Source organism: Euprymna scolopes, chromosome 21 (assembly GCF_053919585.1).
Source record: "Euprymna scolopes isolate OS-2025 chromosome 21, ASM5391958v1, whole genome shotgun sequence".
Lineage (NCBI taxonomy): Eukaryota > Metazoa > Mollusca > Cephalopoda > Sepiida > Sepiolidae > Euprymna > Euprymna scolopes.
In genome coordinates, this window is record NC_136502.1 from 107456585 (window position 1) to 107469249 (window position 12665).

At 35.4% G+C, this 12665-nt stretch overlaps 1 protein-coding gene across 10 annotated transcripts in view; it reads right to left on the reverse strand.

Moving 5' to 3' along the window:
* The window catches only part of LOC145242661 (protocadherin gamma-C4-like), a 567292-nt gene extending 554905 nt beyond the window's left edge, over positions 1-12387 (reverse strand). For 4 of the 10 annotated variants that reach the window (XR_013862788.1, XR_013862791.1, XR_013862790.1 and 1 more), the window contains exon 1: positions 12052-12382. The gene's annotated coding sequence lies outside the window, so the exon portion shown is untranslated. Of the gene's footprint in view, positions 1-12051 lie in introns of all 10 variants that reach the window. The other 6 variants (XR_013862792.1, XM_080105789.1, XM_080105790.1 and 3 more) reach the window with 4 other exon arrangements.
* Between the last annotated feature and the right edge of the window lie 278 nt (positions 12388-12665).

Below are 12665 nucleotides of genomic sequence, written 5' to 3' on the forward strand. Positions count from 1 at the left end.
AATTTATTTTAAAAAATAATTTAACGAAATGAAATGCAACGAAGTAAAAAGTTAAACGTACTTATGTGAATTGAATTTTTAAAAAAAAGGCGAAACAATGATGTAAGTAAGAAAATAACTACCGGGCAACGTCAGGTAAGGTCAGCTAGTTTTAATTTTTTATTTACACTGCTTTTCAAGATCCCGAAGCCACTCTAGGATAATGGCTAATGAATGTCAGGGGAGATAACGCCGTGATGATCAGTAATGGTGAAACTTGAGTAGGCTTAAATTATTTAAGAGGACAGTTAAACAAGAACTTGCATCAGACTTTAAAAAAAAGACAATGCCATAAGCAGCTGTGAAGCAGTCATATGGTATCTTGTTCCACAGACGGACGATTCTAGAAAAGAAACTTTGCTCATGGAATTTTCGTTTAGTTTTAGCCACAGATAGAAAGTGATGGAAATTGTTGACGGTTGTTGTAGTTAGACGAGTGTTTTATGCGAATGTTTTACGGGGTGGGTGTTATAGAGTGAAGCTCAGTCGAGCACCTGCCATGAAAATAATAATAGAGCAGAGACAGACCGGCAAGTCTATTATGTGGGTGCATGTATGTGTGTGTATGTGTGTATGTGTGTGTGAGAGAGAGAGAGAGAGAAAGAGAGAGAGAGAGAGAGAGAGAGAGAGAGAGAGGAACTAGGGAGGCGAAAAGGTAATTTCCCACTAGATATCGAAGGTGATTTTGTATCCTGTCAAGGTAGAAAAGGATGCTCTTACAGTGCAGTGTTTGGAGAATCACATTAGTGTCAATCACATCTGAACACTCTCGAAGAACAATTAAAAAGGGGTATCGTGTATGTGTGTGTGTGTGTGTGTGTGTGTGTGTGTGTGTTGGGAGAGGGGATGAATCTGTTCTAAAATGTCTAGGTTACGTAAAATTCGCCTGCATAATAGAGTCTGCATAATACAACTTTGTTGACCTACTTGATTCTGTTGTTGGCATTCTTGCAGAAGGAACCATATGAAATACTGTTAGATATTTCCGTGGCGACGCTGATAAAATCGGAGGTGTGCACACACAGAGATTCCAGTTGGATGTTGATCTACATTCTTGTGTCCTATAAAAATGAATTTTAACTATTGCCAAAAACAAAGAAAGGCTTACATTCCAAGTCGGGAACTTAGAATTGCGTGACACAAAATAAAAAATAATTTGAATATTTACATTTCATGAATGTCGATTATGGTCTTTACGGAACACGGATAACATTAACAAAAAAGAGAGGTAAAGAAAAGGTCAACAGTCGTCCAAGTGAGTGAGAAGTTCCGCCGTCGCCTGCCAGGCACACACACACACACACACACACACACACACACACACACACACACACACACACACACACACACACACACACATACACACCCTTACCATTAAACGCAGTTGTTCTGTTCGCCTCTCTCTCCCTATCTCCCTCTCTCTCTCTCTTTCTCTTGTCAATGGCTATTAGCGAATTGTAAAAAAATAAACTTGTATGTTGACAGAATTCGTATGTGTTGATTTTGAGAACAACGAAAAATGAATTGTCAATGTATATATTTTCGCAAGCATTTGAAAACTGCAAACTAGAACATTATATATATATATATATATATATATATATATATATATATATATATATATATATATATATATATATATATATATATTCAATAACGCAACAATACATTGTCAACTCAATTCAAACACTTTGGTCAACAATCCGTGTCGGTAACCACTGCACGACTGTGACCGCCTCTAAAATGCCAAATAATCGCTAATTCTCTCCCCCCCCCACGACATTTTGTTGTAAATAAAATATTTTTTAACTGGGAGTTATAAAAATACGAAAAGCGTTCCAAATGTAATACGTCTTATTTTATTGCGCCCAAATAGATCAGAGCGGATTGCAAATTGCATTGCTATGATCACTTAATTTATGCATTTATGACTCGAAAGTTTCATCTCTCGGTTGCAGATATTGACTCTGAGAAAGCAACTCCTGTTATGGACATGCGTCAGAAGCAGAGATGCGTCATCGAATTACTGGCAACAGTACATCAAGAATGGTGGTGACGATGTAGAAAAATAACTTCTGGGAACAAAATGTCGCTCGTTTTAATGGTACTTTTTTCTCATTAGACGTTCTTCAGCTGTTTGAGTTAAAACACAAAATAGAAGGCGTTACTTTTGGAATGGTCTTCATAGGATCCACTTATAGAATGAATATGGTATTCTGGTGAAAGAATCTAGCCTGGGATATATAAAACATTATCAACAAATTGTATGACCCCGCCTTTAACGATAAGGGTTTTATATCTAAGGCAACAAGTGGACTCTTGCACATATGTGAGGGCAAAAATATAGATTGCAAAATAGAAATTTGTAGAAAATTTGTCTATATAAATTTGCTAATCAATATAAAGTTTCTTCTTTTTTAAGCCGGAAATCGACGCAGTCTCTATTCCGAAATTAGCTGCAGGCCTTTTTTTTTCACACTAGCTTTTCGGCTCATTTTTTTTTTAAGATTATAAAAATTTCCTTAACGAAAAAAAAAATGCTATCACAAAAGATTTCGTGTATCTGTGTATTTCTCACCTATACGTAACTTTGATAGATAAATGGTGAATTATTTCTTTTTATTTATTTATTATTAATCAAAGACTTTCTTAAACTGAAACGCTTTGACCAATTTAGCAGAACTTAATTTTCGAGAATTGTCTTCGAAAACGGTTTTCATTAATAATTCATCTTGTACCTTATCGTTTTTCGTAATTTTTTGATATATTCATTACTGTGACATGACAATTAAATAGATATGGTTGGTTTTACTTGAAATTCAAGATTTCGATTTTTGAATTTCGCTCTGATAAAGAAGAACAAAAAAAAAAGCGGCATTTGTGCATTTTAACATTTTTGTTTTCATTTTTGGGAGAGTTCCGTCCGCTGCAAGTGAAGAGTGAACAGAACCCCGACCTTCTCATGCTAAGAATGGCTTCCTAAATCTGTACAGGGATGTTAAAATGCAAAAATACAAAAAGAATTGTAAAGATGACTATATATTAAATTATTTTTCTGTAAGACCCTCTCCACAGGCAATATGTCTTCACCCGGACATCGCCGGGTAGTTACAGCTTGTTAATACAGTAAATTGTGTAAATGCGTGCATTTTAGTCTACGTGTCAGCAAATGTGTACGTAAGTATGTTTTTCTTAAATATCTTCAATCTCACTGTTTAAGCTTACAAACCACGACGACGACGACGACGACGACGACGACGACGACGACGACGACGACGACGACGACGACGACGACGACGATGATGATGATGATGATGATGATGATGATGATGATGATGATGATGATGATTTTATCGTTCCAGCAGACCACAGCGTGAACACCAAGGAGACAGTGAAACGGAGCAAATACACGGAACTGGCCAGAGAGCTCAAATGGATATGGAAGATGAAGAAAGTTAAGATAACACCACTAATAGTAGGAGTGCTAGGAACACTACCAAAAATCTTCGAAAAAAGATTAAGAGAGATTGGAATCAGAAGGATGGCTGAGAAGATACAACGGATAACGATAACGATAACGGCTGAAATATTAAGGTAACCTCTTGAATTCGAAGATAAATACACGTGATCCACAGGCGCTTGCCGGGCATATAGAAACTTCTACAGGGATAAAACACATGGGAAAACTGAAACTGCAGAATTGTAAATTACCCTCCCCTGTGCTCTCGCCCCCCCCCTTTTTTGTCACCATAAATTAGTGCCACGCCATATAAAGAAAGACGGTCAAGGAGGATGGAAAGAGCGAGGAGAGAAATCACTAACCAGACCTCCGCTGGACGAGTGCGAAGAAGACTGGGACCCTGGGAAGGCTTATTGCCACCCAAATCTCAGTGAAGACCAATGGTCATTACCAATGAGAAATTAATGATAAACGACTGTCGCGATAACGCAAAATAATTTGCAAATGTTATCGAAAGAGGTGGAGAGTACTGGAAATCTGAGGAAACTTATTGTCACTCAGACTACAGGGAACATCACAGGCTGTTTTTAAAGAGAACTCTTAAATGATGGCCTGTGTGAAAACTCCTACTGAATAATAATAATAATAATAATAATAATAATAATAATAATAATAATAATGATGATGATGGAAAATGACGACCATGAAATTCTTTGGGACATGGAGGTACAAACAGATGAAGTCATCCAAGCAAGAAGACCAGACGTTATAATGATTAATAAGAGCAACAGACTATAAGGTGAAGATCAAAGAAACATAAAAACGAAACAAATTTGCGAAATGAAAGGGGAAGACTGGGACTATGCAGCAGACGATAATGCGGAAACAACTTAAATCTTAAGTAAAACACTCGAATGCGGAAACTAATCCACATGAGCGACAAACACGCACCAACCATACAAAAAACAACAGAAGTTAAAAAATAAAAAAGTAAAAATAAAAACAGAAACTGCAAAATTGTAAGTTGGCTACCCCCTCCCCCACCTCCACACACACACACACACACACACACACACACACGCACACACACACACACACACACACGCACAAATGTAGTTGTCGGCATCGACTGGCACTACACCAAATAGTTAAATAGTCAAAGAGAGTTGTAAGATCGAAGAGAGAAAGCACTAACCAGACTTCCACTGGGTGAGTGTGAGGAGGACTGTGATCTAGGGGAGGCTTATTGCTATCCAAATCCCAGTAAAAACCAATGGCCGTTGCCACTTAGAAATCAGTGGTAGACGGCTGCTGCGATAACGCAAATTCATTTGCAAATGATATTGAAAGAGATGAAGAGTACTGGAAATCTGGGTAGACTTGTTGTGACCCAGTCTCCAGGAAACAGCACCGGTTGTTATCTGAGTAATCTTTGATGATGATCTGTATTAGAACTCCAAGTGAAGAAGAAGAAGAAGAAGAAGAAGAAGAAGAAGAAGAAGAAGAAGAAGAACAACAACAACAACAACAACAACAACAACAACAACGCAAACAACGCAAACAACAACAACAACAAGATGTTAAATTTTTAAAAATGAACTCGAAAGCTTAAAAATAATTTAATGACTAAATCTGGTTTTCGAGCTAAGATCTCAGTGTAGTATATGATGTTACACTTAAGTTTATTTATTCTTTAGTCAATGGAGGTGGAGGGGGAAACCTTTCTATACTAAGGCAATTTTATTTATTTTATTTTATTTTTTTTTTTTTTTGCCTACTTCCAGAGTGCCCCTCTCCCTCTGTGAATGAAGAGTTGGTTTTCCACACAGTAAAAACGACCTTGTGTCACATTTTGCTCTCGTGGCGAAGCAAATAAATAGCAATAGTTTGCTAGTAAACTGTATTACCGTTGTTACCAAAATACACAATTGTGTTGTTTTATTATATATGCGCGCACAAATGTTTTGAAAATTGTAAAAAAAAAAAAAAAACGTCTGAGTTTTAAAGAATCGCAGTCTCCAAAATATCAATAGAAAACTCAATGGAAAGGCGCGCGCGAGTAACAGGTGAGGAAAAAAATGGCAAAAGCAAAAACGTTTTAAGGAGAACGCGACAATTGGTGTTTGTTAATATAGAGTGGACAGATCGATTTTGTAAAAACTCTGCCGTTTAAAGCAAAAACAATATTACGTACTTAATTAGCATGTCGAAAATAGTAATATATCCAAAAATTACAAAAGTCATCAAATAGAAAATTATTTATAGTTAAAAGTAATTTTTACGGAAAATTGGGTAAAATTGAATTTTTCTAAGATGTTATAAAGTAGACAATATAGACTTTACACACGTAGGGGACATAACTCGGAACGCAAAATTTAGATACCGATTTGTAGCCTATAGCGATAGGTTTTTCTTTTATTACCAAAAAGACAATAAAAAAGACAATATATATATAAGAGCAAATAGTTAATAAAACATGTTCAAAAACGCTTTGAAAAAGAGTTAAAAACATATTTAATCTGAAAAGGAAACACTTAATAAGTGGATAGTCCTTAATCCGCGGAGTTTCGAAGAAATACTTTCCTTCTCATCAGAGAGTAGGAATTAGCAAAATGCGGGATCGGATTTTGCATACGAAAGTATGTGATGAAACTGCAAGTAAGTCAAAGATCTTACTTGATGACAAAAAGTGAAACAGGGAATATGGTGAAGAAAAAGGTGATTTCACGTGAATGGATAGTCAGGTGAAAGATAAAGTATCCAATTTTATTATTTATATATATATATATATATATATATATATATATATATACATATATATATATATATATATATATATATATATATATATGTATATATATGTATATATATATATATATATATATATATATGATGAAAATAATGGAAATAGTATTCCGACAAAATAGAGAAATAAAAAGGAACAGACCGTGTTATGTGTTCATCAACGTTTCGTCTTTATTTCGAGACTTCCTAAATTTTCAAGTGTGTGTGTATATATATATACACACACTTGAAAATTTAGGAAGTCTCGAAATAAAGACAAAACGAACACATAATACGGTTTGAACACATAATACGGTTTGTTCCTTTTTATTTCTCTATTTTGTCGGAATACTATTTCCATTATTTTCATATATATATATATATATATATATATATAGTCATCCACATACAGTACTGTTTCGCAGCTCATCAGTGCGGCTAGACAGGCAACTACCTCAAGCCAGGATTGAAACCCGACCGTTTATACGGCAGTCAAGGCTTCTAACCATTACGCTATTGGTGGCTGCTTGAACGAGTAGTGAGTTTAACGATGTTTTGATATCGTCCGAAATACCTCCGCTCGATTTGTTTACACAAAGAGCGTCGCTTATATGCTAATCGTGATTCGTTTTTCACTTCTCAATATGCTCAACTCAAGGTGAGCACTATAGTAATAATATATATATATATATATATATATATATATATATATATATATATATATATATATATATATATATATATATATATATATATATATATATATATATATATATATATATATATATATATATATATATATATATATATATATATATATATATATATATATACATTTGTTTAAAACGACGTATTTTAAAAAAAATCGACCTGTCAACTCTATTTTAAAAAGCGCCCGACAATCAAAGGCTTGGAGAAAGAATAATTCATCGTCAAACAAGAAAAAAAAGGAGAACAGAAATGTGATTTAAAAAATCAAACTAAATAACTCTAAGAACATTTTTTTAATTACAGAAAAATAACACGAAAATACTTAAAAACAAAATTTTTCAGATTGGGTAATATAGTGTTTTGGTTCGAAATTCTGGGCAGAAGTTCGCACATATCGGTTGCAATTTCGTGTACATTATGAGATGAGAATAATAGTCAAAACCATACAAATAATGCTAATTCATTTTTTTAAGGCGTTTATTTGTTGCACCACGGATTCACGAATAAAGGTCGGGGGTTATACCGGCCGAAACGTTACAATTATAGCAAGTTAGATTAGAAGAGTAATCCAAACAATCAATTCGCTTCCAAAATAAAAATCTAAAACAGAAAACTCTATAGGACGAAACGACAACGAAAAAGAAGTTTTCAACCAAGGAAAAACAATTAATATCGTCAAGCGTCAAGCGAGTGTTGTTTCTGGTTTTTACACACGCGCGCGCGCACGCACATGCTCTCACACACACACACGCGCGCGCGCGCACGCATACACACACAGGCACACACATGTGCGCTTGCACACACAGACATACACATACACACACACACACACACACACACATCCGCACCGCATACACACACGCACACGCGCGCGCGCACACACACACGCACACACACACATACACATACAGACACCCATACATACATATATATCACCGCCTCCGTTCAGTCTCGGAAAACAATGGATACTACTTGTAAGGGTACTTTCGCGTGACATTGTGAGGTAAGGGTTGCGCAATCTCAAACCACACTTCTCAATTGGTACTGATTGAGTCCAGTGGCAAGGAGAAGTCCAGGACGACTAGAAACAATGTCGAGATAAGTGAAGAGCGCATAGAGCATCATTTTAGTCTCAACGTTGCTTAACTTCGAAAAGTTAATGAAGTAATGATGAAAAAAAAAAAGTTTTAAACAAAGGGGAAAAAACTAATATCGTATATATATATATATATATATATATATATATTAGCGTAAAATGCGCTTAAATATATTTTAATTTCTCCAGCTTTCGTATATATTATTATATAGTCGTGGTTTCAAAATTTAAAAAACGTATTTGGGTGCCATTAGCTAGAATCGAAACTAAAACTATAGCATTCAAAGCTGGCGACGTTACCATTGCACCAACGTGATGCGCGTATGAACTGATTAAAAATTAAGAATTAAAAAATAAACCAATATGAATGTACAAAATGTATAACAATTTATTTTTTCAATTTTGGCCCCTTAAAAACTGTTTTAACCGGTTCAAGACCCTTAAAAGTACGGCCTGTAAAAAATCTAATCATTTGAGGCTCATAACACCGCACCGTGACTTTTAGTTTCGGAGGAGATAGGGTTTGAAAATATGGAGACAGAGTCATCCACTGACACGTGTTTCGCCATTTACGATTCATCAGAGTGGCTGTATATTGTGTGGCTGATGAGTAGACGACGAAACATGTGCCAGTGGATGATTATATTTAAAAATAATAGATTTGCTGCTCTCCATTTTGGGGTACAAAATTGGGAAAATTATTCCTGACTCGCATTTAGGTAAAGATGCACTTTCGTATAAATAATTGGATTCATTCATATATCGCAAAACAAAAACAAGTAACAGAGAGAGAGAGAGAGAGAGAGAGAGAGAGAGAGAGAGAGAGAGAGAGAGAGAGAGAGAAAGGGATGGTCAAATGATGAAAGAATTAAAAGAAACAATGTTTGTATGAATGGGTCAAGCAAAGTCCTCTGGTTAAGAGACGGATGAACAAAAAAGATGACCAGCGCCCCTCGTCTTACTTCATACTCCTGATGACCTCGTGCCTAACTTGTAAAATTTTATGACCTCCCTTTTTCAAATAGATAATTCAAATCGCGGTGTCTGTTCCGTCTGAGAAAACGACCACCTTCTTTCGGAAGGATGACGGGTTTTATTTTGTGTCACCTTAATAGGTGATGGGAGTGTCGACGAAACTAAACACGTTTTTTATTCCGAATTCAGATGTCACCCTCACATTAAAAACCGACCCCTGTTGCATGTAATTTTGTTTCCGTGAAAGTGAAGGGGGAAATAAATAGGGACCCCGAAGTAAATAGCGTCAAAAGTCAACCTTTGACAACCTCGTAAATCTCGCTTGCATATTGTGTCCTTTAGTCCTCACATTCCATGAGTGATATTTCTGACAAAGGGGGAAGAATTGCTGTTTGGGGGGGGGTCAGAAACTATCCACATAACGCTTATCGATTGCATGTTTTTGACATTAAAGTGGATTTTTAACTCCTTCTATCTAGTGGTTTCATACCTTGTCTGGAGCAATTTCCATGAAAAGTTCAAATTTAGCGCCTCTCAACAATTCCAGGATCTAACAAAAAGTTATTTTTTAATGCGGGCGATATGCAACTGCTTAAAAGGAGGCACTCTACATTGGCACAATTTATTTTTTTTAATTTCTCGGTCAAGAAGGATTTCTCCTCACCTGACTAAGAACCAAAAAATAATAAGTCAAAACTGTTTATTATTTAATATTATTTTATCCATTTGTTGTGCTTGAAACTCAATCAACACAAAAAAAATGAAACTTTTTTAATCTCATAAAAATATCAGAATCCATTTATATTAACGCATTTACAATTTTTAATTTCTTAATTACACCCGTGTATTTCGTCGAATCGCCATTGGTTATCGAAAAATCCGTGTCATTCCTCACCAAAAATTAACAACATTTTAATTACGCAATATCATGTTTAAACTAAGTATGTAACAGAAGAAACAAACTATGTTTTATCCCATTTCTATTTGCATCAAGCGTATAAAACGTCATATCCAATTCCCTAAATCAAATGCGAAAAAAAAGAAAACGTAAATTGAAAAAAAATATTCGCAATTTCAGGTAAACCCGCCGGACACGTGGAAACACGAAGGAGTCATTAGATAAACCGTTGTTTATAGTAAAAAATCCAAACGAAATGGCAAGTAGAAAGTTGCGAAGAAAAAGACGCTTAAATGTACTCAGTGTTCAGTTATTCATCAGAGTTTTCATATAGATTTCTCATCGAAAATTGTATTTATTTGAAAAAGGGCAGACGACTGTCCGAAATAATAAATAAATAAATAAATAAATAAATAAATAAATAAATATTGAAAATTTACATGTTTTTATGTTTTCCTTAAGGTTATTTAAAATGTTCTCAAATGTGAAGAAGTGTATCGGATATATATATATATATATATATATATATATATATATATATATATATATATATATATATATATACTCTTTATTTGTTTTGCATAAGCAGTAATATGTTGCTACGCAGTTATGAGCATGTTTCGGTCAGCTAGTTACCAGTAACTAGAGACCATTTCAGGCGATACAGCTTATACGAAAGCAAAGTTTACATACATATGTGTGTGTGTGTGTGTGTGTGTGTGTGTGTGTGTGTGTGTGTGTGTGTGTGTGTGTAGCCAACGAAATTTATACAGTCGCTGCCTCTCGAAACCGACGGTATCGAGTTGTTTTGACTAGATCTTCTGTCTATAAATGTCAATGGCATGCTCTTATTTTAATTTGAACATTTTTGAAAAATTGAATGGCTTCAAATAATCAAACGCTCTACACAAGGCACACACATATTTATGTATGTATGTATGTATGTATGTATGTATGTATCTATCTATCTATCTATCTATCTATCTATCTATCTATACATATATATAGAAAGAGAGGGGGAGAGAAAAAGAGAGAGAGAGAGAGAGAGAGAGATAAAAAGAGACTGTGGAACAAAACGATCAAAATTTGATCTCAACTTGTAGAACTTGTCTATAGCCAACACACACGCACACACACGCATATATATATATATATATATATATATATATATATATATATATATATATATATATATATATATATATATATATATACACAGCATCCACCTGCCGCCTCAAAATAGTTCTGTCAATAGTAAAACACGATGAATGGGGAAATGAGGTCTAGCAAAAGTAGTTATGCAAAGTTCTTTCTGTTTGTTTCCGGGAAAGTATAATTTAGCTATCAAAAACCTAGAGATGCGTATCGGTAAAACATCTCTAATAGTTGGTCGAAAGTTAAGCAAATGACACGGGTGCAAAGAAAAAGTAACTGCACACACACACACACACACACACACACACACACACACACACACACACACACACACACAGAAAGTTTAAATTAAATAAGTCATCAGTACTGTCGGTTTCAAACCTGATAATAGGGGACCGTTTTAGATACCCATATCAAGTTCTCTTCAACCGATACTCATATGGGAGACGATGAGCTTGATATAGGTATCCAAAACGGTCCTCTTTTATCAGGATTGAAACTGACGGTGATGATGACTTATCCCAGCTAAACTTTCTGTGTATAAAAATAAAAAAAATACGTTCTTATTTTTTTTCGGAATTTTTCCATTTATAATAGAGCACTCAGCTGGAATCCTTTTTCCCCCCAAAATATATAACTAAGTATATATATATATATATATATATATATATATATATATATATATATATATATATATATATATATATATATATAAACTACTTGTTTTTAAAGAGAGAGAGAGAGAGAGCGGAGATAAAGGGAGAGAGAGAGAGAAGGAGAGAGAGAGAAAAGGGGAGAGAGAGAAAGCGCGGCGCGCGGCGGTCTGTCGACTTCTCTGTCTCAACACTGAGAGATCACACGCACGCACGGCGAAAGACGAAGTCTCGCTGTAAAAGAAAGCTCAAATTCAATACTGAGAATAACAAAACTGACCTGCGCTGTTACATCCTCTGGAGTCCGCGGTGAGATGTGACCTGGCGTCGAATCCTGCTGTAACTGCTGCTATTAAGTGACAACACCATTTAGGTATACGCACGTGTGTGTTGCCGAATAAGAAAAAGAAGAAGACGGAAAGAGGTGCAAGGGTCGCTTTCTTTTTTTGATTTTGTGTTTGTGTGTACGCACACGCGAGCCGGGGAAAGCAGCACCGGTGTGCGCGCGAGACTCGCGAGCATGAGCTGCTGAAAGAAAATGTGATTGTCCTAGCAAATGTGGTGGATGCGCGTTGGCTGCTACAGCCAATGACTGGCTGGTGTTCTTTGTATGTGGGATGAAGAACACTGACAGACGCGGGAACAAAAACCGCACTTCTTTTCTTGCATGCATTTATGAACACGTCCATAGACATTACAGTTCCGTTCCTTTCTTCAAGGTCTCATTCAACTCCTTAGAACAACACGCACACTTTTTGCGGCACCAATATTTGTCTACTCGTATATGTATCTATATCTATCTAATCATATATTTGTATATGTGTGTGTGTTTGTTTGTTTGTGTGTTTGTGTTAGGTTGAAAAGAAAGTTCTTGTGGAATTTTTAATTTTGATT